This window comes from Saccostrea echinata, unplaced genomic scaffold, assembly GCF_033153115.1.
Source record: "Saccostrea echinata isolate AGI-Se365-2 ecotype Australia unplaced genomic scaffold, CSIRO_AGI_Sech_v1 ptg000014l, whole genome shotgun sequence".
NCBI classification, from domain to species: Eukaryota; Metazoa; Mollusca; class Bivalvia; order Ostreida; family Ostreidae; genus Saccostrea; species Saccostrea echinata.
Genome location: NW_026889763.1, coordinates 11847156 through 11855307, shown reverse-complemented (window position 1 = coordinate 11855307; position 8152 = coordinate 11847156).

The following is an 8152-nucleotide window of genomic DNA, read 5'->3' as shown; positions in this document are numbered from 1 at the left end:
GGCCCCACCCTACCTTGAGGGCATGATTTTAACAAACTTTCTGAAGATATTTGCATTTTATTTTGACTTATCATTTACTATTGAGGATACTCACTCCTCCATGGCACCTGATCCCAACTCTGATGATTTTAGAGTCCGTGTTTGCCCTGCTCCCAATTTGTACTGTTTCAATGAACTTTTGAGCTTGATTACTGTTCGTTGTCTTCATATTTCATTTATATATTTTTCCTTTTTGCTTATATTCTCATGTAAAACTTTGTTCCCCTATTCTGTCTTCGTCCTACTAACGGAGGCTATGATTTGAACAAACCTAAATCTGCACTGCCTGATGATGCTTGCATGTATTAACATGGTTAATTAGAGTTGTACTGATTTTGGCAGATTATTTACAAAGAGCAAGGTTCACTTAGGGCATTTTTGGCCCTGTGAATTTCTGAAAAATCAGAATTGCTCACTTTTAGTTGACAATGTCTCTATTTTATATTGACGTTTGAAATGGGGCACAGGGTTTTGTCAGTCAATTCGTATATGGGCGGAACCGTTTTATATTTAAAATGAACCTAGCTCTTTTTTCCTTATAAATTCCATTGTTAAACTTTGATCCACTTTTGTCGCCCTACCCTTCTCCCGGAGGCCATATTTTAACTAAATTAAATCAGGATTCTTTCACAGTAATATCTAATTAATCTTATTTATCTAATATGGTTCTTGGGAAGAATAGTTTTAAATGATCCACCGTATATTTTTTTTTCTATTTTTGATCATTTCAACTTGAAGAAAGGTAAGTGGAATTCGATGTACCCAAAGGACACTTTGTTCTAATTTTGATTGAAACTGGCGTATAGGTTATGGAGAAGAGAATAAAAATGTGAAAACTATGACGACAGATAAAGTTTTCATTAGAAAATCTCACTTGAGATTTTGTCTCAGGCGAGGCCTGAGGCAAGGCATTTTGGCTCATTTAAAATGAAATATAAGTTCACTCAATTATATTTCCATATACCGGTATCAATCTTGATGTGATTCCCAAAACCTTCGCGATATTTCATTTTGTACTTGAATATACAATATAATGCTGAAGCAACTAGCTTTCTTCTTGTACATCAGTATGTGTGAATTTTATCACAAGATATTTCACTCACTTTTCATAAGGGGGAAATAGGAATGGCTGTAGTGGGTCGTAAAATGGGGGAAAACTGATCAAGGTGAGTTTGTTTGGTTCCAGTTGGACGATGTTTGGTTTGCCTTCAAAATTTATTAGTTTTGCTACAAAATGAAGGTAAACGTATGTCATTCATAAATCTAGCTCTATTGAAAGAAGAAGGTACAGTTTATTTACAAATCTGGTCCTGTAATTTTATTTTCGTAAATTTAAGGATTGTTGACATTGTTGACATGGATTGTCTGAATTGTTCAAACTCCATGTATAAAATCCTAAAAATCGTTTTTCTTATTATATCATCGTAAATGCCAATTATGACGCCGTGAACTTCCGTATTTTCCTAAAAAGTTGCTGAAGACATTAATTTTTAGTGGAATTTTCTCCCAGACAATATAGACCACATGCATCGCCCACAAAGATTTCTTAGAAATGTGATTTCTCAAAGATTTTTAAACAACATATCCGAAAATTGAAGTGGGCGACGGCTGTGAACACTATTTAACCCCTAAAATGAGTCATTTTGAGGCTTTTTCTGTTTTAAACTTAGAGATGTAATAATTAACGACATCATATTTCAAAAACCATCCTCCTTTATGAAATTCTTTCATGATTTATCACATTCATATTTTCGACTTATATTTAAGCAAATTTTAAAACATTTAAAAAACATTTATGTCTAGGGCATTAAGCCAAAAACCGTACCTTCTTCCTTAGTACAATGAATTTGGCAGTTTGGGGTTTCTTATTTGTACTGTGTTCTGGTTAACTTATTTTCTCTACAGTCTGTTACATTGTAAACTTAGATGTTCCTTTTAAATTGTCTTAGATATCTGCGTTCATACTAACAATGATATGTAAAAAAAAATTGTTAAACCCAATTTTTTTCTTGCGAAACTTAATTCGATACTTCTTTTGAATAATGACCATGATAAAAAAAAATGAGGTGATTATGAATATGATGACACCGACAGAAAGGATCCAGTATCTTTAATCTGGTATCCGAGGATAATCATATTACTAAATACCATTTTAGTCATTTGGTCGATTCTGAGAAACACAGATAAAAATGTAATTAAAGAATTAGTTTTGAATTTCTTATCATAAATTTCAATAACAAACATACAAACAACAATAAGTTGCATAAAATTAATAAAAGAATTGCAGAAGGATACGAATAATGTGATGAAATAGATTGCATCTGGTGTTTGATGTTATTAAGAGTCATACATTACAATAAAAAGTACATACCTGGCTTCTCACAAATAAAGGGATTGGGGTTTTCACAGGACTGGTCTGACCAATTAAATCCAGACACCCCGATCATCGCTATACACCTTGATGTAGAGAATGGTTTACCTATTTATGGAATAAACATGAACATCCTCTTTGCTTATAATCAGACTCTACATGTAGTAAATATTCTGTCGGTGAGAGTAATTCATTTATAAATACTCACCAGGTTCCCACCGTGAAAAGTTGAAATTCCTCCAATAATTATCCCATGTCCATCCATCGAAATACAAGGAATGGCCGCCAATCCACACAGACCAATTGAAGTTATTTTCCAAAATATCTGATACAAACACAGGACATTTAAAAGGTTCATATTTAAAAAAGATTTTAAGACTCATTTCATTAGTTAATATAGAAAAACTCTGACCTTTCACAATAAAGTTTTGCTCATTTTCGTCTGTCACGGACACCAGAAATCCACTCTGATTTGTACAGTTCTGTCTTGCTTGCTTCCATTTTTGAACTTCTGGAACGAACTTGTAACAGAATCCGTTATTCTGGTTGGCTTTCCAGGTATTTTCACAATAGTATTTTGCATTTACAACTGTAAAAATCGAGAACTTTTAAAATAAGTGATCAAGATTTATTTAGATTAAATCCTTTCCTCTAAATTCAAACTTAATTAATTACTACTCATCAATTAATTTTAGTTGAAGTTTAAGCTTTTTCTCATTTTATATAAATTGAATAGAAATCATCCGTTGAGGAAAAGCACTTCGTGTAGAATATTTTTAGATGAGTTTTTTTTTTCTCAGACAAGGCTTTGTGACACTCACTATGTTCTGTTAACACTGTACTCGCATCTTTTTAAGAGCCATTCTCTGTAATGACCTGAACTCTTATTTAGAAGCCTTGCATAGTCACAGAATTTCTCCAAACTCGCTAGGATAAAAGAATTTGCTACCATAAACTCTTATCAGGCAAACAATAGTTGCTGTGTGTCATGGTATCCATGGTAATATTGCACAAAGATTGTAAAGTAGCATTTTTGAACATGTTCAGAATCCCATTATATAGGGTTGCAGAAAAGTGACAATTACTGTTTCCAAAAGTTGAAGACTTGATTTTTAAAATGGATACAAAATGTATTTGGGAAGCCACCTATTATATATGTTACTATGGAAACAAAGTATTGAAAAGTAATAATTTTATTCGTTTTGATATAATTAGGTCATTGCTTTTATACTAAATGTGACTACGGAGTACTCCTTATACCTGATCAATACAAAAGGTTCACGGCGGGTGTGACCAGGGGAGTCAGCAGAGGATGCTTACTCCTCCTAAACACCTTTGTCTCCTTATGCTGTTTTAAGGTCCGAACAATGTATGTTCGAAAGTCTTAATTTTCCATGTTTTTCCGAAAGATAGCAACATTAATCAAAACTTAGTAACAAATTTAGTGTGGCTACACGGTGTTACCATGGCAACCATGAAAGTTATTTTTAGAATAATATTGCCATTACCTTATTACGTAAGGTCTACTATTTTTGCTGTTTGTCTGGTTTTGATGATTGAGTTTCATCATGTAAACTTATCAGGAGTGAATGTTGAGCATTTTTCAGCATTAATTTTCAGCATTTAAAAATGTATTCTAAATTTACCCATGGTTACCTCTTTCTTAGAGATATATTTTATCATTGGCAATAAGGTTAAAGTTTTTGTTAGAGTGGTATATTTGGTTTTCTTAGTCTTTAATGAGGCTTAAAAAAGTTTGGAAGTAGCTGAAAATCTCAATTTTTCAAATTTTCCCACCTGTTACCATGGCAACCAAGACTCATAGCAACCAAAGTTTGTTGATAAATGTATCTGGTGTCAATTTGTAAAAAGAGTTTCGTCAAATTTGGTGACCATGCGTGCCAAAAAAGTTTAAATGGTTACACGGAATAGCTCTTAAAATGTAAAATTGTTTGAAAATTTTTGCAAACTTTTGATGGCATTTTCTCTGATGTATGCCTCAATGAATTAGTTTGTCCGGATTCTAGTAATTTCATGCTTGAATTAATTTATTTGATAGTCATGAAGGTTCATTTTTTTTAAAACTATATTTTCCTTAATAATAATTTCAAAAATATCCAAAAATTATAAATGAATAACAAAGTCAATTTTGCATTGTAATCTCCCATGAGCTAAAATGTTAAAAATGAGAAAAAAAACAAAGATCAACCTCATAAATCTTACAAACAATACAAATAGAGGTCAGGACAAATACACAGACCACTTGGAACACAAGAGATGGGATCTGGTGCCTATAAGTACAAAATGTACCCTTGTCGACAGGTCACACCAGCCATAATTCCTCTGTATTGATCAGGTAAGTGGGGTAATGCCTAATCAAAATTAGTTTTAAAGTAATGGCAGTGAAATTGTTCTGAAACATCGTCCCAGAGATACCTTGTATTTGCAAACAATGTCATTATAATGACCACAGAATTTACGAAATAAGACTTTTGAAATTCCTGTAAGTTCAATTTATTTGTCAGCAACCTGTCTCGGTTTAACAATTTGATCATACGCAGAACAGGCTCTTATTTATTTTAATGAAGGAACAACATGGCAATTCTTGAAAACATTTATTCATTTATTTTATGCATCAGTGAAAAATTTATATTGTATGCCTAAAAATATTCCTAATGGGAGACTAATTTTCTGTATATATGGTAAAAAAAATGATGCTGAGAAATAGTAGTTCAAAAAATTCAAAAACATTCGAATGTTTCCAGTTAAATATTTACAAGAACTTTTCCATCATTCTCAGTTTTTATTTAGGATGGAAAAAGTTAACTTTCTAATGATTCTTTCATATTCATTACGGATCGGGAGGCTCATGTTCTATTCTCGTTCGCCGCCGCGTCAAATTAAGATGTAAACAGGTGGTGACTGTTCCTTCGCCAAGCAACCGACATTAGATGTGAATGTCAGGGATCTTTCGGGTGAGACCTTAAAAACCGAGGTCCCGTGTCTCGGTAGGCGTTGGCACGATATAGAACCCTCACTGCTCAATGGCCCGCAGTGCCCAGTATAGATCTAAATTTGAAGCCCTTCACCGGCAAACCGTGACGTATATGAGTGAAAAATACGAGAACATACAATCAATCAATCAAAACAAATTCATTTTTGATCATTTAAGTACACAACTAATTAAACCTAGGTAACATAATGTGCTTACCTTGAACAACAAGAACGAAACCTAATGCTACAAAAAGATCCATCATTTGAGTTCATCCAAGTAAGAATGGACAGAATAGCTTAAATATCAACGTTTATTTCAGCTGTGTTGATTTTGTGTCTCTAGGAAATACATTATGAACTGTGTCAGAAAGCATTTAACTTGAAACACTTCTTGTATCTAATTAAATGCATCTAAGATATATAATACCCTAGAATTTTAACAATGTCGAAGCACTAATGCGACTCATATTTCATAATAGAGGATGCTTATGCTAAATAAGAAGAAACTCTAACCTTCAAACCGACTTCTCGGTATAAAGTTTCTTTATACAATAAAATAATGTCGACCACAACATATTTAAAATGTATTAAATCCCAAAAGATACAACATCTTGGTATCTGCGCTCCGATGACATACAAATACCATTTACATGAGTATTATGTTAATCATTCTGTAAACTGAAAAGGTCAATTTCCTTAAGTCAAACTCAAAGGAAATAGATACACTTCTTAATGATGTATGTTGTAAATAATAGTTAAAAGAGGGAACCACAAAATTCATAAAATTTTAAACCTTTGTGTTTTGTTTTGTTTTTTGTTTACCTCTTTAAAAATCGCTAAAATTAACGTTCATTGATAGAGTTACTTCCCCTCTTGACGTCATAAGAGACATTCAACCTCAGAAACCGATAATGATATATATAATGCATATACCAAGCCTTTTTCAAGATTTTTGATATTTGACTTACCAAGAAAACGTCTGAACCGGCGCCTTTAAACTTTATTTAAAGAAAGTAAGTAATAATAAAACCGAAATTAAAATTATTCATAGATCGTTTTCTTACAATTTGTAAAACAAAGTTACACAGTTAACTTCTTTTATACTACACATGTAGTTTCTTTATTTCATAGCATTATTGCGAATTCGAGGAATTTATTTTCAAAACCAAACTGGACGAACATAAGCTACAACACTGTGTGTTATACAGTGCGTTAGATCTTGCAGAGACTTTGTTCTGATTTTGTCAGCTTGACGAGGTAACTGCTAGTAATACATACGGATGACTTTCTACACATACGCCTTTCAGAGTTATATAGCATACAGTGGAATCATTTATAACTCACCATAACTTAACGATAAATTTTAAATGCATTCTTATTTGTGACTTAAAACTTACAGCACAATATTTTTTTTATCATTTAGAGTTAACTTGAATTCCTATGTAGGAATAAATATATTTATTTAGTGCTTTTCTAATCATAATGCAGTTTTCTTTGTTTTTGCTTAATTGTAAAAAATACTCATTCAGAAAGAAATCAACTTAACACTTGTAAAATAGTACAAACAAGATGTGTTTGTGAAACACTGATGCCCCCGTATGGCAGCTTATGGCGAAGGTTAAAGTTTCTTCAAATGCAAGTCAAAATCCAGGCCAAAAGATAAGAAATGTTGATACCCAAAGAAAGGTCTTGTCTCAAGGAATACACCTATGAAATTTGAAAGACCTAGATACAACTGTTCAGAAGTTATGGCGAAGGTTAAAGTTTTTTGAATAAAAGTCAAACGTCAAGGTCAAGGTCAAAGTGGTTGGTATCCAAAGAAAGATCTTGTCACAAGGATTACATATGTGAAGTATGAAAGCCCTAGCACCAACCATTCAAAAGTTATGGCCAAGGTTAAAGTTTTTCAATAGTAGGTCAAACTCCTAGGTCAAGGTCAAAGGTCAAATAGGTTGGTATCCAAAGGAAGGTCTTGTCACAAGGATTACATATGTGAAGTATGAAAGCCCTAGCATCAACCATTCAAAAGTTATGGCCAAGGTTAAAGTTTTTCAAAAGTAGGTCAAACTCCTAGGTCAAGGTCAAAAGGTCAAAGTGGTGGTTGGTATCCAAAGGAAGGTCTTGTCGCAAGGATTACATATGTGAAGTATGAAAGCCCTAGCTCCAACCATTCAAAAGTTATGGCCAAGGTTAAAGTTTTTCAAAAGTAGGTCAAACTCCTAGGTCAAGGTCAAAGGGTCAAAGTGATTGATATCCAGAGGAAGGTCTTGTCACAAGGAATACACATGTGAAGTTTGAAACCCTAAGCACTAACTGTTCAAAAGTTATGGCCAAGGTTAAAGTTTTTCAAAAGTAGGTCAAACTCCAAGGTCAAGGTCAAAAGGTCAAAGTTGTTGGTATCCAAAGGAAGGCCTTGTCACAAAAAATACACATGTGAAGTTTGAAACCCCAAGCACCAAGTGTTCAGAAGTTATGGCTAAGGTTAAAGTCTCATAAAATTTTGCAAAAGTAGGTCAACTCCAAGGTCAAGGTCAAAAGGTCAAATATGATGGTACCCAAAGAAAGGTCTTGTCACAAGGAATACACATGTGAAATATGAAAGTCATAGCTTCAACCAATCAAAAGTTATGGGCAAGGTTAAAGTTGACAACAGACAGACAGACAAACAGACAAACGGACAAACAGACAAACAGACAAACGGACAAACAGACAAACAGATAAACGGACAAACAGACAGACAGGACAAAA